At 44.1% G+C, this 20,963-nt stretch overlaps 1 protein-coding gene across 1 annotated transcript in view; it reads right to left on the bottom strand.

Moving 5' to 3' along the window:
• SRRM4 (serine/arginine repetitive matrix 4) overlaps positions 1-20,963 on the bottom strand; it is a 150,131-nt gene that overhangs the window by 104,716 nt on the left and 24,452 nt on the right. The gene's annotated exons all lie outside the window — the stretch shown is intronic.

Below are 20,963 nucleotides of genomic sequence, written 5' to 3' on the forward strand. Positions count from 1 at the left end.
ACAAAAAATTATGAAAAAATACAAAAAAACCTCCAGGGTATCATCTTTTCCTTATCCTTATTTGATAAGTTTTTCTTTTTTTTTTTTTTTTAATGAAAATAGGCAGCATGGGTGAGACTGCAGATTGCTAAGTCCTTTTATTTACTGCTAGTAGGGAGACAAATTCATGCAACTATGGCAGGGAGCAATTCGTCCATAAATCTCAAAACTCTAAAAATTATTCATATCATTTTACCTACCAATTATTTCTGGAATGTGATGGACAGACTCTAAGATGAGCCCCCTAGAGATCTCTACCTCCTGATGCTCACACCCTAATGTAATCCATTCCCCTTGTGACTTGCTTTTTTTCTTTTTTTTTTTTTTTTTAAGATTTTATTTATGGGGCGTCTGGGTGGCTCAGTTGTTAGGCATCTGCCTTTGGCTCAGGCCCTGATCCCAAGGTCCTGGGATCGAGCTCCATGTCAGGCTCTCTGTCCAGTGTGAAGTCTGCTTCTCCCTCTCACAGCCCCCCTGCCCTGCTTGTGTTCCCTCTCTCTCTGTCAAATAAATAAATAAAATCTTTAAAAAAATAATTTTTAAAATTTTTATTTAAAATTATTTAAATTTTTATTTAAAAAATAATTTTTTAAAGATTTTATTTATTTATTTGAGAGACAGAGAGAGAGAGATCAAGAGCAGGGGGGAGGGATAGAAGGAGAGGCAGACACCGTGCTGAGTAGGGAGCCCAATGTGGGGCTCAGTCCCAGGACTCAGGGATCATGACCTGAGCTGAAGGCAGACATTTAACCAGCTGAGCCACCCAGGTGAACTGTGACTTGCTTCCAACCAAAAGAATATGGCAAAAGTGATGGGCTGTCTCATTTGTGGTTAGGTTACATTAAGATTGTAAATTCTATTTTCCTAGCCAACTCTTTCCCTTAGTGGCTTTAATGAAAACAGCTGCCATGCTGTAAGCTCTTTGGAAAAGCCACATTGCAAGGAACTGAAGGAGGTCTCAGGTCAGCAGCTAATAAGGGACTGAATCCTGCCCTCAACCACCTGAATGAACTCGGAAGCAGATCCTACCCCAGCTGAGCCTTCAGTTGAGACCTCAGCTCTTGCCTTGCCCCTAGATTTTAGCCTTGTGAGATAGCATGAAGCAGAAGTCCCAGCTAAACCTGATCCATGGCAACTGAGATAAAACCGTGTGTTTTTTAGCTGCTAGTTTGTGTAAAGTTAATTTGTTACACAGCAATACACAGCTAATGCATGAGGATTTACCAGAAGGAAATAGTCATGGATGTGTGCAAGATCTGGACACATGAAATTCACTGCAAAATTTTTATAACTGAGAACATTTGGCAACAGTCTAAATGTCAAAGAGTATCAGGCTGGAGAAATCAATTGTACTAGTGAATCATATGAAATTGTCATTTTTGTAGGTTAAAACAGGTTGAATATCACTAATTATATACATTCCAACCTGATATATTCATACAATATAAGCATTAAAGTAGTATTCCTGAAAAATAGTTTTCAGTATGGGGGGGGGAACCTCATGAAAATTTCATGATTTGCTGTTAAGTGAGAAAAAAGTTTACAAAACTATGAAAATATAATTTTGATACTGCAAGAACGAAGAGATGTATGCATATGTATAGACAAAAGACTGCAGGGATAGCAATAAAAAGTTAACAGTATTTATCTTGAAATGATGGAACTTGGGTGATTTTTCTTTTTCTTTTCTTTTCTTTTCTTTTCTTTCTTTCTTTCTTTCTTTTTTTTTTTTTTTTTTTTTTTTGGCTGTACTTTCCCCCAGTGAACATGTCTTATTTTTTATAGTCAGGAAGCAAGCTTAATTAATACAAGTCAACAATGGAATAAATTCCTAAGCCAGAACTAAACTTTCTGCTTAAAACATGGTCCCTGGTTTCTCACAAATCATTCTGCCTGATTTCCTGGGCTTACAGAATCACTAAGAGTGCATTTATAAGTGCCCTATGATATCATCAACAGCTCTGCCGGATTAGCTTGCTGTTTTCTGGAAATCTGTCATCCCTCCCTTGTGGTTAGGGGTTTTTTCTCATTCCATGGCATACCCCAGGTTCTCTGAGTTGCTCTTTACAAATCCCTTGGTTTCTGACATTTCATGAAGCTGGGCAGTAGAGGGAATTCTGAGGACAACATGTGTTCTGAGAAAATGTGAAAGCTCACTGTGTATTTTTTCTCTCATGTTTCAGTTACCTCCGCCCTTCTGTCACTGTTCAGATTCATCTGTTACCCAGCTAATGACCCTATTAGAGAGCTGAAGCGCTCACCAGCTTCGTTGTGAATGGCTGATGGATTTTCTCTCAGACCCCAGAAATGCCCTGGGACTGCTGTGTGGGTCCCTGAGGGATGGGCCATTATCTGGGAGGTCGTGCTCATGGAGAAACACATTCTCACACATTGGAATGCACTCCTATCACGTTTATGTGGTGCAGCCTCCTTAATGTGTCCCTGACCATGTCATGTCTGCATTTAATCCAAGGCCCCCACTCCCTGGAGAAGAAAGGGCTATGAGTGATGTGATTTTTGGCATATTCGGAGGCTTTCATTACAATCAAAGCATGTGTTATCACTGCAGGAAGAAGCGGGGGTGTAGAACATGGGTTCGTTGAGACTGTACACATTTTCTCTCACTGACAAAGGACTTAAAATTTTCAACTTCATATCCACACCTAAGTTATAACAAGATTGGACTTAGACCAACCATGAAGACAAGAACTATTTCTGTTTGATTCACCAAGCTCTTAGGACCATTCCTGGCACATAGTGAGCTCCTGACAGCTGGTTAGTAAACAGCTAGATGACTGGATTAATAAATGACATCAGGAATTATAAGCATGTTTTTAGTTTGAAATTTCCACCTATTGGTCCAATTTCTAATCCTGATAACCATATAGAATAAACCTTCTCTATTCTGCGTAGAGTTTTTGAAATGTTTGCTCGCTCTTGTATCTCTGTTTTCATTGATTGTTTCCTTGAGGCTTAACAATTGCAGTGCCTTCAGTCACAGAATATTATCAGTTTTCACTCAGTGACAAAGGAGAAATCACTGTCCTTGTCCTTGGCTTTGACTGAGGAAATTAGAATGGGAATAAGGGAGCAGGTTCTGGTGGGCACATATCCAAGCCATGTTCTTCATTCTCACTTCAGGGAATGAATGGGGGTGGTATAATCCCTGCCCATCCTTCTCATGAAGAAAGATACTGCAAGGTGTTCCTCACCACTGGGTATGGGGCATAGTACTTTCCCTCCGTGTCTACCTTTTAAGTGGTGTCCTTAATCAGTCCCTGCTTGCCTCTGCTATTATCCTATTCCAGGGTATGTAATCTGCCTAGACCTCCCTTTTATGGAGCAATTCTGACTGTGTGTCCTCACCATAATGCCTTCTACCATATAGAAACCCCAGGCAAGAGTGTTTGCATAACTATAATGTGGCAGGACCGGTGTTTCTCTGGTCATGTCTATAGCCTGGAATGGCTAATTTAAGTTCATTTTCCTTCAAGGTCTCCTCCTCCTCCAGGAAGCCTCCCCTGAGCTGCCCACTGTCTTCTCTCCTGAATTTGTGATAAATTTCTCTCTCAAGGTAGCATGGTGCGATAGACAGAACATGGATTTTGGAGCCAGGCTGAACCAAGTTCAAATCCTGGATCTGGCATTTACTCTGTGCAAGGTAGGGGCAGATAATCTGTTTACTATAAGCCAGTTTCCCCACTTGCAAAATGGGGGTAGTAATTCCTCCCTTGTAGAGTTATTCTAAGGTGGTGGCTTTCACAGGGCATTCAGTATCACCTGGAAATTTGTTAGAAATGTTAATCCTAAGACTCTTCTTCCTATCTCATATTTGCTGAATCAGAAAATGGGGATGGGTCTAGCAACTTGTGCTTTAATAAGCTTTTCTAATGCATGCTTAAGTTTGAAAACCACTAAGGATTAGCAACAACATGTGCAAAGTACCTGCACATATGTGTTTACGAATCTTAGCTATTATACGTATGAACACCATTTGGCTTAATGCTATCTTCCATTAATCAATCTGTTAGGAGAGGCAGTATAGCGTAGTGGTTAAGAGTATAGACTTTGGAGTCAGGTTGTCCTAAATTCCAATTATTCCAGTTTTGTGATCTTGGGTGACTTAATTTCTTCTCTGTGCCTCTATATCTGTGATACAGAGACAATAATAGTAATAAATACTCTGTTGTCTGTTATGAGGAATAAACTGTGATAAGATGTATTGAGTACTTATCCCATTGTCTAGCACTTAATAAGGGCCCTTTAAAAATGACCTATTATTCTACTCTCCAATTATGTTTATTTCTACTCAACTATATCATAAACTGTTCAAAAGCAGGGCTAGTAACAAAGTCATTTATGTCCTCCACAATGAGTTCCATCATCGAGTATACAGCAAGGGCACACTTAGTGCTTGTAGCTCTGATTCTCTTTTCCCTGTATTTTAATATCATACAGGGCAAGAACTCTAGCTTTATCATTATTTGTTGATGAGTTGATATCAAAGAGGAAAGCCGCCATTGACAAAGTTAAGTGATCCTGTAGGAAGATCTGGGATTGTGTCCCTATTCTGGCATCTATCAGCGATGTGACTTTAAGATTCCATTTTTTAACCCATACAACAGGGATTATACTTTGTATGAGTTTAGAAACAGAACACTCTGGATCAAATTGCTGCAAACCATAAGGAAATATCTGATCTTAATTCTAAGAAGTCCAGTGGTTTACTGAGTGACTCAGTGATGTCACTAAGAGCCCAGGTTCCTTACATCTTTTTGCTCTCCCACCCCTAATGTGAGGGCTGTGCTCTCAGTCTGCTCTGTCATTATTTCAAGTTGGCTGATAGTCCCAGACATCATACACAACTACCAGAATGCCCAGAGAAAGACAAAGACCATCTCGAAATATGACTTCTTCTTAGGGAGGAGAGCTCTTTCCAAAGAGACCCCCAGCAGATTACCTCTCTTTATGTCTTATTGGCATAAACTGGGTCACACAGTCATTCTTAAAACAACTGCAGGTAAGAGACTGGGATGCCCACAGTTCCCTCAGGCTGATCACCTGGCCAGGAGTGGATAGACTGGGGTGCACCAATGCTACTACCCAGAACCAAATTTACTGGATTGTTGTGGCAATTAAATGAGATTACTGTACCACATGCTATATTTAGCATACCAGTGATACGTGATGGACATTCCCTTCATTCTCTGCCTCTTCCTCTGAGTCCTTGATCTCACCTCTCACATACAACCACAAGTTCAGATTATTTGTCTTCTTAACAGAACTTACAATTTGTCCATCTCTGCATATGACAGGCCCATCACACGCCCCAAGTCCAAGTCAACATCATCTCTTCCCTGAACTTCCACAACAACTCTACCCCCAAAATTGTTGGTTTTTAATTCATTCTATGATCGATCTTTCCCTACCCATCCTCTCTACAGCTGCTAGAGTGTTTTTTTTTTTAATTACCTCAACTGCTTAAAACCTTCTGTAGATTCCCATTCTCCCTAGAATAAAATCAAACACAGATGTGGCAGTCATGAGCTGTATCTCCCAGATCTCCAACCACAGGGAACATAACTGACCCAAGATCCCCAGTGCTGAGCTCTGACTTCTGTGGAAGGGAAACTCATACTTCCCACTGGCTGCTTCTAGTCAGTGGCTGCGTGGCCAGAATAGTAAGGCAGGGACACAGGGGACTCCTCTATGGCCAGCTTTGGCTTGAGGACTCCCTAAGAATAAAGGCGAAACTTCCAGAGAGTGTACAGCTGGATAGGATGTTTCCACTCAAGCTTTCTTCCTCCCCTTTTTCCTTCGTCCAGGGTCTGATTCTCTCCCAGCCTTCCCTATCTCTTCCTCCCACTCCCATGGGTCTCTCAGGCAGTTCCCCTAGTAAAATCCTTAGCTGTTTAATCCTATCTTGACAACTGCTTCTAGGAGGGCTTAGAATGACAGAGCTAACACCTCCATGATCTGGACTCTACCTGTCCAGCCTCATCTCTCACCACTTATTCCTCATACAAGATCACCACCCTGAGATACAGACAGCTTCCCCTTACTTCCTGGTCTTTGCTCATGCTCCTCTGCCCCAACACCACCCCACTTCTACACTCCCTATTTGGCTAATGCCTCAGTGCAAGTGTCATTGCTTCTGGAGATCTTTATCCTCTGTCTATGCATACACACACACACACAAATACCAGCACTGCATGTCTTTGCTCTGGATACCCAGAACACTCTTCCCAGGCCCCCATCAAGGCACTCCTTAGTCTATGTTGTATTTTCTTTTCTTTTTTTTTAATGCTTTATTTATTTATTTGACAGACAGAGATCACAAGTAGGGAGAGAGGCAGGCAGAGAGAGAGGGGGAAGCAGGCTCCCTGCTGAGCAAAAAGCCTGATGCAGGGCTCGATCCCAGGACCTGGGATCATGACCTGAGCTGAAGGCAGAGGCTTTAACCCACTGACCACCCAGGCGCCCCTATGTTGTATTTTCTAAAAATTTATTTATTTATGATTTGAGAGAGAAACAGAAAAAGCAAGAACAAGCACTGGTGCTGGGGGCAGAAGGAGAAGGACAGAGAAACTCAAGCAAACTCTGCACTGAGTGCAGAGCCCGACACGGGGCTCAACCCCATGACCCTGAGATCACAGCCTTAGCTGAAACCAAGAGTCAGATGCTCAGCACCACCCAGGTGCCTCTATTTTGTATTTTTTTTCTTTTTTTTTGACTCAGGTTCCTCCCCACATACAATGCAAGCCCTCTGTGGGACAGAATCATTTTTCTCTCATTTTCCCTGTCTCCTCACTACCCAGAACAGTACCTGACGCACAACAGGTGCTTATCAATTGATGGTCCCTTTTTCCTCTAACAGCCCCAATACAAAGCTGGGGTGACACACCGAGTCCCTGAGAGCCCTGAAAGATATGCATGTTATGTCCCCAACATTGGTCAGGTTCAGATGCAGAGGGACCAAAAAATATCCTAAGGCCCCAAGATCCAGTTTAGAGACGTGGCCAGCCTGTCTGTCCCTATGCTTCCACAGGAGCAGGTCTCAGCCCCAGGGAGGCTCAGTTTAAAAGCACGTCAATCATGCTCTGTCGAATCCTGGATTAAAAGATCAAAGCTGACAAGCTGCCTGTTGGAGGAGGGGGCCAGCCAGGGCATACAAGGAAATGTTTGGAGTAGAATATACACAAAGCAGGGGCTTGTGACGAGCTGGGATTCTGTGTGTGCAATTGATGAGTTGCACAAAGGCGTCCACTCTATAGCGGCTTGCAGGGGCTGAATCCAGCACACATTCCCTCCACCACTGTGTGTGTCCTGCTGTCAGGCTGCATCAGCCAGAATTCAAACACCCAGAGAGGGCACCCTTGGTAACCACCCAGAGATGAACCATCATCCTCCCTGACTGAGGAGGGGCCAGACTCTGGGAAAAGAACTCAGGGCTGGAAGCCAGCAGAATTGGGTTCTAGCCCTCATCAGCCCCTAATATGCTGGAGGATGCCAAACTACCCCCTTTCCAGGGTTTCAGCTACTATTTTTAAGTCCCACGATATGCCAGGCACTGGGAATATGGCAAAGACAGAAAGATTAACAGTCCTCTTGAAATGCACAAATAGATGGAGAAAGTAGGCATTATACAAATAACCACATAAATACATCGAAAAAATTGTAATAAGCATGGTGAAGAAAAGTCTAGGGTTCTGTGAGAGAGAATTACAGCAAGGGTTTCATTTGCAAGAAGAGAAGAAATCATTAAGGAAGAAGCATGAATGGGAGTGAACTAGAATACGGAGGAAGAACGGTAGGATTTTTGGCTGGAGAACAGTCATTACCCAAGCAACAAATATTTATTAAGCACCTATTATGTGTTGGGTCTGGAGCAACAAAAAAAGGAAAAAAAAAGTTCATCGATGGAAGGAGACACAAAATGGAATGAGTTTATGTGGAAGGTAGAGGCAAAACCTAGATCATGCCACACCTTGGAGAGTAGGGATAGGGTTCAGAGTTTTCTTCTGGGAATAATAAAAAAAGATGTTGGAAGGTCTTAAGCAGCTTCGTGACATGATCCAATCTGCATGTGAGACCTCGCTGCATGCTTTCGGAAGACCAGAGCCTGGTGCACACTAACAGCTCAGTGCCTGTGGCTATCATGTGAATGATGCTGAGGACTTGTCTAGCTCTGCTCCCCCAGGACACGACAAAAGGCCCATAGATCCATGACCTGAGACCCATGGCCTCTTTCTTTGCCATCTGGCTCTCAAGCAGGAGCAGAGGAATTGCTATGCCTTTTGGGATCTCAGTTGTCATACCCTCCCACCTTAAGGTTCCCTGGTCTAGAAGGAGTGAAGGAAGACTGAAGACACCCCACCTTTCAAGCGGTAACTTGGTCTTCATGCTCATCCCTTTGCAAAATTGCTCTCTGTTTTTTTTTTTTAAATTTTTTTTAATTAATTTTTTATTTTTTATAAACATATATTTTTAACCCCAGGGGTACAGGTCTGTGAATCACCAGGTTTACACACTTCACAGCACTCACCAAAGCACATACCCTCCCCAATGTCCATAATCCCACCCCCTTCTCCCAAACCCCCTCCCCCCAGCAACCCTCAGTTTGTTTTGTGAGATTAAGAGTCACTTATGATCCAAAGGGGCACGTGCACCCGAATGTTTATAGCAGCAATGTCCACAATAGCCAAACTATGGAAAGAACCTAGATGTCCATCAACAGATGAATGGATCAAGAAGATGTGGTATATATACACAATGGAATACTATGCTCTCTGTTTTTTGATCCAGGAATGAGTGCTTGTTAACCAGAATCCTGATTCAGTTTGGGCATTTGGGCTGGTGGAAGACAGCATGCCTCATTCGGGGAAGGGCTGGCCCTCCTACAGCACCAGAGAATGAATACTGACTGATTGAAGCCAATCATGGATGCCCATTCTCCTCGGGAATAACTGGTTTGGGTACAAGCATGTGATATAATTCTGGAAGGCCAAGGTCAAGGATTTCTTTGTCCTAAAAGAGGACACAAGAAAGGATGCCCTGTCTTATTGTATCTGCACAAAATGCACAGAGGTGCTGCACTCCTCTCGTAGTGGTGAGGGGAGACACCTCTAACACCCCAAGAATGGCAGAACCAAACCCGAGGTCCAGCTGAGTTGCTGAACTGACCAACCTTGCCTCAGGGCACCCCGAGGTGTATGTAATAATGATTTACAAATGTGAAAATCCCTCTGTCACTAATGGGTAGGCTATGGCTAGCAACTCCACTCTATGATACATGGAATCTGTGTCCAGTAAAGCTTCCCGGCTTCACATCAGGGAGATATTCAACTGAGTTGCAGTCAGGAAGTTCTGCCTAGCAAAACTTAAATTTTTAAAAAATTTTTTAAGTTTTTACTTATTTAAATTTTTACTGATGCTTTAAGGGTTTTTAAATTTTTACTGATGCTTTAAGGGTTTTCTCCCTATGAAACAAACCCTTGGAGATCATCTCTTTGCCTTACACAACCACCTAGGATCTTGGCCCTATGGGGGGATCATCCTTGGTTGTGGCTGGATCCCCAGTACCTAGACAAGTGCCCAGCACAGAGTAGGTGTTAGAAAAGGGTTTCTGAAATGAACACATAAACATGAAGCCTTCATCAGAAGGCAGAGTGGAGTTTTCTCTATTAGGGAAAGAAAACACATATTCTCCCATTCTGAATGAGACACGAACCCATCTACTGGCTTCAGTTCAGGCATGAAGCCCTGAGGGATGGGATTGGACAAAAGCCAGAATTCTCAGCCCTACAGGAGAGCTTTCTGGCCTCAATGGTCACTGGGGGTCACCATGTGCCATCACAGGTCTCTGGCCCTTGGGAAGTTCTGGTCCATCCAGGCTCCCGCCCACCCAGGTGACCTGGGAACAAGGGTCCTTTGTTCTCTGATGAAAGCATATGCTTCACTACCTTCAAATCAGCTGACCTCTCTGTCATTTTCCCTCTTTCCCATAACTCTTTCATTGTCTGCCTTGAATTCCAAGTGGTTCTTTGCTTACAGATTCCATCTCCTCTGAGAGACCATGAACACAAAGTCAGTTCTTTTTCTTTGTTTAGGCAAACTTTTAAGAAAACTGTAAAGACTTCCGGAAGAGTCCCAACTCGTCAAGGTAGAGCTCAACGAATTTCACCAGATTAAGAAACAGAATATTCCCAATGTCCAGAAGCACGCCCTCCCATGCTCACCTCTGTCACTCCCTCATCTCTCTTCCTTGACTTTTCTAACTTCAAGATGAGTTTTGCCCATTTTTGCACTAAATGGAAATGAATCACACAGGTCCTCTTGGCACCTGGTTTCCCTGGTTCAACACTAAGTTGGCATCAGTTGCTGTCTGTAAGAGTCGCTCACTCATTCCCATTGTACAGACGAGGAAACAAAGGCGAAGGAACAAGTACAAGCAAGATCAGCCAGACAACCAACGGCTCCTCTCCACTTGGAGTCCCTCCCCTATGCTACTACAGGGCCCCTCTGTGGGGCGACCAGCATCTCCTTTTCCTGGCTACCCTACAGGACCACTTTCCCTTTTGAGAAGACCACCTTCACCCTCTGCCCTTTTCTTAAAAAGAAAAAAGGGAAAGAAAAGAAAAAACCCTTCCTCATTCTGGGCTCCAGAATAAGATCCTCTTTATTTCTCCAGCTCCTTCCTTCCTGTGCTCTCAATAAAAAAACCCTCCGCCAGCTCCGCAATTACCACTGAGAGAAATCTCATCTATTTTGGGCGATTCATTTGCGCCTTCACACTGGGGCTGCCTTTAACACACCTGAACAATCCACTTCAGGATAGCCTCCCCTCTCGGAGTGGCCCCTTTTCAATGCCACCAGCCCCGACTCACTCCCCCTCCATCCCGACTCTTATCCTTTTCATGATTTCATTCCTTGCACTGTTGGAAATGGATCATTCAACCCAGACTGTACTGATAAGACGAATAGCTCTTCTCTGCCTGGGGCCACTGGGTTTACCAACACTTCAATGTAAGCATCTTCTACAAGGATTTAATTTAGATATTTAGACAACAGATTTTTATCTGCCACACTGGTGGCTTTGCCTCAGAGCAGAGTGAGAATAATCGATCGGCTCTTTAATCAGGAGGTAGGTGGGAAGGTCTGTGTATGTGGGCTCTGGGGGAGAAAACGAGGACTCGGAGTCAAGTCTCAGCCTAGGTAACTGACTCAATGTGTGACCTTGAGAATGTCACTTCCCCACCACATGCCTCAAGGTTCCATCGGTAAAAGGTGCACTAAATCAGAGAGGGAATACTTAGCTGGGAGTCCACGCGGGGCTATACCTCCCTCAATTGTGCAAACAGCTACTACCCTGTACAGGGGGTGAGTGGAGGCTCAAGCCCACCCACAGAAAAGGGGCTCCCTCCCCTAATTCACAAAAGTGTCTGTGGCTAAGCAGATGCTGGTGCTGTGATAGGTGTCCCTTTTCTGGGGGGGAAAAAGCTTTCCCAGCTTCTCGAAGCATCCTAGTCTGAAGGATTCAAAACTGCCAGTTTACATAGTTTCTCGGACACCTTGTTTCCCTGTCATTCTGTGAGTTTGCTTATAGTTCCTTCCCCTTTCAAACCCTCCTTCCCTCCCCGCGCTGAAATGCTCAGCTCTGGAATAATCTCAGAGCCCGATTTCTCGAATACAATAGCTGAAGAGGGGATGTTTTCCGACGTCACATCTGCATTTCTCAGGGAGGCAGTTTGATTCCAGGGAGACTGAGGCAGGATGTCCATGCAGAAAGCAAGGAGCTTTTATGAAGCGCCGGGTGAGAAATGGGTAACATGTCATTCGGGGAGGTAACAGGGTGAAGAGGCAGCTGCTGTCCGTGTCGACAAAAAGCTGCTGTTGTTTGGGGTTTCGGGCTGAGAGTGGAAAAAAATGAAAACAAATGTAGCCGAGGTGAGTGGATGGTGGGAAGACGCTTGGAGGAACTCAAATCCCAGGAATCTTCAGGGACTGACTGACATCCCTGTTGGACCCACGCCCAGTGCAGGAAAGGAGACAGCAGGCTTGGATCCGCAGGCGGCCCCCACCTGCAGAAAGTCTGTGATTCCAACCCAGGAATGGTTGATGTGTCTGGGGTTAGGGCTTGGTTGTTCAAATTGCACAAAGGTTTTTGTGCTCAACTTCCTTTTGTTAAGCCTCTATTAAATATTTAAGGAGCTGGCCCCTAGAGCATTTAAATTAGGATTTGATTTACGTCAAATTGATTTGTACATCACCTTTGCCAATCAGGTCCTCTCTTTGGGGAATGTGGAGCTGGGGACAAGGAGATTGAGTCTGCCAGTTGTGGGGAGCAGACCTGGAAGGTTAGAGAGATCCGAGGGCCGAATTTGTTAATCTGGAGCAGTTGCGTTCTGGGGGACTCTCTCTGTGATAAACCTCCTTCTACCTGAGTGTCACTGAGTGAGTCTGGGATTCTTGCAACCAAACCATCCTAAAATAGATGCAAACTTCAGCCACCACTGGGGGTGATGGCAAGATGGATGCTCTAGAATATTCCGTGGGATCCTCATGACTCCTAGGGGGCTTGAGAGTGGGTATGCCCCACTTCAAGTAAATCCTGGATATAAAATTCCAATTTATAACAAAGCAAATTGGATAGAGTAATTTTTTTTTAAAAAGATGTGTTTGTTTATTTTGGGGTGGGAGGAGGGCAGAGGGGAATAAAGCATCTTAAGCAGGAGCTATGCCCGGCACGGAGCCTGATGCACGGCTCCTCCATTTCACCACCCTGAGATCATGACCTGAGCGGAAATCAAGAGTTGCTTAACTGACTGAGCCACCCAGGGGACCTTATCCAGAATTTTTAATTAAACTCATTCATTCCAGTTCTCCTTCAGGTGCCTGAACAAATGCACCTCCCTCCCCGTCTCCCTCTCTCTCTCTTTGCTTCTCTTTTCCTTTGATTGTAACAGCTATCATGTTGTGAGCTCATACTATGTCTTAATGCTGGGCTAAGCCTTTTGTTACTTCATCCAATACAACAACCCTGCTAGGTTATTCTCTCCCGTGCCAGTGATGAGGAAGTTGAAGTTCACCTGGCTTAAGTAACTTGCTCAACGACACAGACTGCTAAGTTGCAGACGCAGGTCTTGAATGCAGGGCAGCCTGAGTCCAGAGGATGGGACAGAGAGGAGCTGGCGGGTGGGAGCAGAGTGCTGGGAGGAGCTAGATAGAGCTGAGCTTGTCGAGGGTGGGATAGAGGGCATTGAAGGGGAGTCTTTGCTAGAGTGAAGAAGAGATGGACCCTACCCCAGAGGATGCCAGAAACCCTCACTCTGGACCTCTTTCACACACTCTTCACCCCATTCAATGGAGGTCACTCTTCCTTGGCTGCTTTCAAGAATCTCCAAGTCCCCCAAATTCTAGTCTCCTAGTGTCCTCTGCATGGTCACACTCACCCACGCATGTCTCCACCCCTGTTTCTCAAGACTCTTCCACTTCTGCCACCTTCACCTCCTCCTGCTTCCCTCCTGGCTTCCCCAGCAGCTGCCTGTCTACTGAGCATGTGCTGATCTGTAACCCAGGCACCAAGGTCCACAGTCTGGAGGGGAAAACTCAGAGGACAGTATCAGAGACAGGGCAATGTTTCACCCAAGGAAATGGGGATGTTAGTGTGCCATTTCAGGCACAGAATCAGGGAAACTTGAGAACTAGAAGAAACCTAAAAGATCAGTTTCAGGATGAGAAGAGTGAAGTCCAGAAGGGCAGAATGACTTATCTACCATCATGCACCTAATGGGCGAAAAATCCTTTATTTCCTTCCTTCCTTCCTTCCTTCCTTCCTTCCTTCCTTCCTTCCCTTCTCTTCCCTTCCCTTCCCTTCCCTTCCCTTCCCTTTCCTTTCCTTTCCCTTATCCATCCATCCACCCATCCATCCATCCACCCATCCATCCACCCATCCATCCATCCATCCACCCATCCATCCATCCACCCACCCATCCACCCATCCATCCATCCATCCATCCATCCATCCATCCATCCATCCATCCATCCAAGAATTCTCATGCAGCTATCATGTGCCAGTCATAGGAGCTAGAAATACAAAATGGAGTAAAACAACCTCAAGGAGCTTATAGTCGAGGCTGCATATGGCACAGTTCTCATCTTGGAGATGTTACTATTTCATCAAGGTATTAAAGTTGGCTGTTTAACAAACATAATAGTATTTACCATGTTCTAGACCTCTCAGTATTTATAAATATTATTTCACTCAAGGCTCATCACAACCCTATAAGGAAGGTATGATACTATTTTATCCCCATTTTTCAGATGAGAAAACTGAGCTACAGAGATGAGGGCCACCTAGCCATTAAGGAATGGAGCTGGGATTCAGGCCCGGGCTGCCTGGCTGCATTATGCCTCCTTGCCTTTCTCAAGCACTTTCAACATGCTCATAGTAAAATAGGTAAACATACACATAAAGAATGCAAAATCAGAATTAAGAAAAATAAGTGACACTCAGAAGTCAAGGGTAATGAAAGGGAAAACAGAACAAGCATTTCTAAGTTATCGCCTTTTCCAGGGTCATGGGGATTCAACCACAACTGGGGTATGAATCTCCCGGCAAAGAAAAAAATTACCAAGTCTGAGTTAAAGTATTCTCATGACTCTTGATTAGAAAACCGCTCTTTTGGAGAAGTGAAACTGTCTTTTTCTTTAAAAAAAAAAAATATCATTTATTACTGACCCCTAAATTCCTGAAAGCAAAGACCACATCCTATGAATCTCAATGAGGGGTCCTCTGAAAAGTGATGTGGAAGGTGTTTGGGGGGCAGGGGTGATTGGGGGAGGGGTGTATTAGTTTCCAGGAATGCCCCAACAATGTGTCATGAATCGGGTAGCTTAAAACAACAGACACGAATTCTGTTACAGAAGTCCAAGATCCAGGTGTTGTCAGAACCATGCTCCCTCGAAAGACTCCAGGGGAAAGTCTTTCCTTGCCTCTTTCAGCTTCTCGTGGCCTGGGTGTTTCTTGGCTTATGGCTGCATCATTCCAACCTCTGCCTCTGTCTTCACATGGTTCTTCCCTGTGTGTCTCTGACTCTTCTATTCTTGTAAGGACACCAGTCATATTGGATTAAGGGTCCACCCTCCTCTAGAACGAGCTCAGCTTAAATCACTGCAATGACCCTATTTCCAAAAAATGTGACATTCAGAGGTTCCGGATAGTCATGAATTGGGCGGAAGACATTTTCAGATGGCCAGAGAGGGCTTCCCTGAGCAGGTGACATTTTTGTTAAGATCTAAAGCATGAGGAGGACCCGGCCATGCACAAATCTGGGCAGGAACAGTCCAAGGAGAAGTGTGACAGCTCTAAGTCTGCGATGAACATGGTGTGTAGGAGTGCCAGCAAGGAGATCCCGGTGGCTGCAACAGCACGGGGAAGAAGTAAGTGGGGAGAGCAAATCGGGGGAGGGAGGATAGGGTAGAAAGAGGCTGAGAACCCTGCCAGGAGCTTGGGATTTCATCACAGCACAGGACTGTGTGACATGAACTGGTTTGGTTTCTACATGATCACTGTGATGGCCGCACGCAGCACAGCTTAGAGAGGGAAAACAATGCACATAGCCACAGAGATATTGAAGACGGTCCCTGTGAGTCCAGGTGAGAGATGATGGCAACTCTGACTAGTTCAGTAGCTATGGGGATGGAGAAGAAGGCTCAGGCTGTATGTATAACTGACAGACTTGCTGATGAATCCATTCTATGTTGGGGAAGCAAAGGATGATCCTGAGGTCCTAGTTATTATACCACACATCTGTCCACCTGCAGCTGGCATTTTTCATTCAACAAACATCTTGGTCCTCTTTCCAAGCCCAAACTTAGATTTCAGCTATAGTCCTTTTAATGGCATCCTTGCATTCTATGGTTTTGGTAGACTGCAATTTATAATTTATAAAATCCCCCATTGCTGGACACTTAAGTTGTTTCTAATTTACCGCAGTTACATCAATACTATAACAAGAAACATGAATCCAATCACTCATGTCTTCAACCTATTTCTTTTTTTTTTTTTAAAGATTTTATTTATTTATTTGACAGACAGAGATCACAAGTAGGCATAGAGGCAGGCAGAGAATGAGAGGGAAGCAGACTCCCTGCTAAGCAGAGAGCCCGATGTGGGGCTGGATCCCAGGACCCTAAGACCATGACCTGAGCCAAAGGCAGAGGCTTAACCCACTGAGCCACTCAGGCACTCCATTCAACCAATTTCCTGAATGGAATCTGGACACCTGTCTGAGGGTTTCTCTAGGCTAGAAGGGGTATAGCTGGGTTGTAGAATATTCTCATTCTAATGGGGTGTAGCTTTTTGATGAACTGTATTCCCATAGGTTCAGTGGCCATTGAATTCGCTGGGCAGAGAAAGCCCATCCCTTCCTCACCTTCTGGAGCTGAACATTCCCAGGGAAACCCCCACTTCCTGTGCCTTCTTAAAAACTACAGAGTTCATGTAGGCCATAGACTACCTTATGTCAGGTCTTTAAAAACACAGAGTGGCATTTTGGGGAATGAGGACCAGGCTGTCCACTGCATCTGGGAAACAGCAGCGTGCTCCATGCAGACTGTTTTCCTTTCTCCTAGGATTTCCCCTCATTTGAACCCAGGTCCAGCAGAAGGAGAGGAGATTAAATCCTCATACCTGTTCTGACTCATGGCTCTCCATCTGTTAGAGCAAATCATTCTTGGTAGAAAGGGAGCAAGACTGGAGAGGGAGATAGAATTCAGCTTCACTTTCTATCTTTTCTCTGAAAGCTACCTATGATTTTTTTGGTCTGTTCAGAGTCTCTAGTCTCATCAGAAACAAAATATAATTTGAGGCAACACACATGGCAGATAAAAGAATAATTTTCTTAATATGCAAAGGAGGGGGTTTGGGAGAAGGGGGTGGGATTATGGACACTGGGGAGGGTATGTGCTTTGGTGAGTGCTGTGAAGTGTGTAAACCTGGTGATTCACAGACCTGTACCCCTGGGGATAAAAATATATGTTTATAAAAAATTAAAAGTTAAAAAAAATATTAAAAAAAATATGCAAAGAGCTCTTACAAATTAAAAAAGAAAAAAAAAGGCCCAACTCAATTCTATTAAATGAATGAAGGACACAAAGAGGGAAAGAAATATTAGAAAATTACAAAATGGCCAACAAATATGCAAAGATGTGTGTCCCTGTTCACTATTAAAGTACGAGAACTTAAACAAGTAACACTACACCTAACTCTCAGAAGGGTATGGAGGAAGGAACTCAATAATCCCCTGTCTTGCAAAGGTCAAGGAAAAAAGACTCTCATACCCTTGGGAGGGGAGGGTGCAAACCTTGGGGCGAGCAATCAGGCAGTATCTTCTAGGAATTTTTAATAATTCCATTCCTATGAATTTATAGCATATATACACTCCCCCAAGTGAAGAAAAATGCACCAAAATGCTTTTTGTAGTAGCAAAAATTCTGAAAACAACCCTGATCATGAGTCACAGGACACTAATTAAATAAAAAAATGGCACATCTATCCAATAAAATACAATGCAGCTACTACTAGCAAAGAACAGGGAAGCTCCAAATGTAGTGATATATTTTAAAACCCAAGTTACAGGGGTGCCTGGATGGCTCAGTTGGTTAAGCGTCTGACTCTTGATTTTAGCTCAGGTCAAGATCTCAGGGTCGTGAGACCAAGCCCCAAGTTGGGTTCCGTGCTGAGTGTGGAGCCTTCCTGAGATTCTCTCTCTCCTCCTCCCTTTACCCTTTCCCACTCACTCTCTCTTATTCTAACAAACAAACAAAAATCCCAACATAGAAAGTTAAAGGAGAAGAGACAAGTTTCCTAGTGCCATATATAGTATTCTCCTAGGAAACATTTCTGGAAAGACATATAAGAAAGCACAAGAGTATTTGCTTCTAGCAGACAGGAGTAGTGAAAAGGCCTTTCACTCTTGTATACTTCTGCAGTGTTTTTGATAAACTATTACCATGTGTTATTTTAATGATTAAAACTTGTTTTAAAAATATTTAGCAGAAAGCTGATGATTCAGCATTGTGCTTAAAATGGAAATCAGTGGGTTTGAGCACTACCACCAGTTTGTGTTCTTTTTACACCTGTGTTACATCGAGTTAATTGCTCAGCCTCTCTGGGCCTGATTTTCTGTTCACTGAACTGGAGATGCTAGGAGTTTGTTGGTGGTGTTGTCATGGCTGACGTTCTTTGTGCTGCTAGAAGCATAAATTGGTACAGAAAAGCAAGCAGCTTAACTGCCTGGTTTCAAAATTTGTGTTGTTTATTACTCATGGGCAAACATCGATCTGATGTTCTGTTCTTGGAGCTCATGTCACTTAGTTAAAGAAATAATAATGATGCTTCCCCACCGTGAAGGCATATCTGGAGATATTAGAGGGTGATCCAATTTTCACCTATCCTTCTGTTAATTCCACCTGTAGCCCCAGTGCATGCTGGGAGTAAATGGCATTACCTCCCGGGTTGATGTGAAACACCTGGAGAGGTTTTCCTCTCCTGCCTTCCCTACCGTTGAGAAGGCAACAGGGTCAGACTCTGTCTTGGGTAGGAGTAAACAGAGACATAAGAAATGTCAACAGAGAAAATCACTAAGCAGGGGAGATGTTATCAATAGGGACAGAAAAACTCAAGATGCTTAGGGAAGGGTGGGGGGGTGGGTAACTGACCATAAAGGAAATGTGCAGAATCTTTGCAGAAAAACAGCAAGGAATCATGGTAAAGAGCAAAGATAGAGGCCACATGGGGCTGAAGGAAGAAGTTGGTGGAGTCAGTGCAGTTGAAAAAAGAGGGAGGGCCACCATAGCAGACAAAGGCCATCTTGTGGGAGCTCACTGGTTGATTTAAAAAAGGTGGTGGGGGAGGGAGGGGAGACAGACAAGTTGAAAACCAGGAAAAATAAGAGAAAGCTATATTCTTAAGAATGTTATCAATTTGCCCTACAATTCTGAAGTGGGAAAAGGAAGATAGATGGAAAAGACAGGGACGACGGGTAGCTAAGAAAGGTTCACAGAAAGCTTTGTCTCCATGCCGTGTTGTTAAGTCAGGGGATGTCCTCCTGGGAAGCTTGATTAGACGTCATGGAAACCTTGATCAGAAAGACACTCAGGTGAGTCCCAGCTCAGATGCCACATTATAATGGAGTGTTGGAGCTCCCCACGGCCAGGACTATATGTGGGATTCATCTCTGTCCAAAGGAACTGAGTACATGGTAAACTCTTGCTGCACAAAATGAATGAGCGATGCCCATTCACTTTGAGATAGGCATCTGTCCTTCTGCAAAGGAGCAAAAGAAACACCCTGACACCCTTCTCCGTGGAAATACTACTGGCTTCTATCAGGACACTGGCTAATGTTCAACTTAAAACATTGCTACCCACACCATTTACCAAGCACTCAACCATATTGGGGCACAGGTAAGTGTCTGCAGTCATCGTCTCACGCACTCCTCAAATCCAATGATACCTCCCAGGTATCATTATCATCCCCCTTTCATAGATAAGCGAAGACTGAGGATGGTGAAGGAGCCTGCCCAAGGTTATCCAGTTGGGATCTGAAAGCACGTATGTTGATTTCTGCTCAACCCATTTGCATCAAGATGGCCAAGACGTACAGTGGTCCATGTGGAGGAGACGCCAGTCTCTCTGTTTTATAAATGTGAACACAGCCACCCACGGAGGTGAAATTCAGATGGTCAGACTCCATTCGGGCTCTTTCCGATAAGCAACTGCTTCTCCCTAATCCCACGGGGAAGCAGAAGACCACTCAGTGTGGGGGTTTTTTCTTTTGTTTGTTTTGTTGTTGAATTTGTTTTTAGTTTCCAAAACTTTCAGGTATCTCTTGATTTGTAGAAATTGTCTTGAAGTCCTGATTGTCCAGGCATTTTGGATTTTAGGACTGGATCAGTGAGTGTCCACCAGGGGCAACTGGTGTCCTCGGGGGACATCTGGCAATCTCTGGAGACATTTCTGGTTGTCATGCTAGGGGGCAGGAAACTCTACTGACATCTAGTGGGTAGAGACCAGGGATCCTGCTAAATACCCTACAGCACATGGGACAGTCCCCGCAACAGAGAATGATCTGGCCTCAGGTGTCAATAGCACCAACATTGAAAAACCTGATTACGGAAATCCTAAGCTCCTTTATGAGGACTTTTTTGTTCATTTGTCTTTTGCTACGGAGGTGCTCTCCACCTATACTTTTTTAAAATTAATGTTTGTGTGCATAACTAAAACAGAGAAAAATCTGGTCATTTCTGAAAACATTCCCATTACATACAGAAGCCACAGAGATAAAGCTGAATACCCACCAGGGCCCAGCCTCCCTTCTGCAGCAGCAACATCATCATCGGCAGTCTGGTGGACATCCTTGGAGACACTTCTCTATATGTATACATTTACATAGAGTAGACAATGTTCTTTTACATGTTATGCTCCTGTGTGTGCAAACTATATAAAATGTTGCCATCCTCCTGCAAATTGCTTTTTTCCCCTCACAATCTCTTAGCCATCTCTGTTGATACACTTGGAGCTACCATGGTCTTTTCAATCGTTGGTTTGTGTTCGGCAGTTACGCTCTGGTTATGTCATCACTTCCCCTGCTGTGGAGTATTTAGGCTATGGGTAGTCTCTACTCCACCACGAACCCAGCTGCAATGAACACCTTGAACTCACTTCATTTTTCCTCTAGAAATGGTATCAAAAGCTGGGCGCAGAGTTGGCAACCTTTTCTTTCAGTTTTTCCTTTGGCAAATGCTGAACTATCATACAAGTTTATACTCCCACCAGCAATGCACAGGTGTACCCGTGCCCCACATCGTCATCAAAATATGCTATTATCACACATTTTATTTTTCGTCAATCTGGAGGGT

The sequence above is a fragment of the Mustela nivalis genome, assembly GCF_964662115.1.
Source record: "Mustela nivalis genome assembly, chromosome: 14".
In the NCBI taxonomy this organism is placed as follows: Eukaryota; Metazoa; Chordata; class Mammalia; order Carnivora; family Mustelidae; genus Mustela; species Mustela nivalis.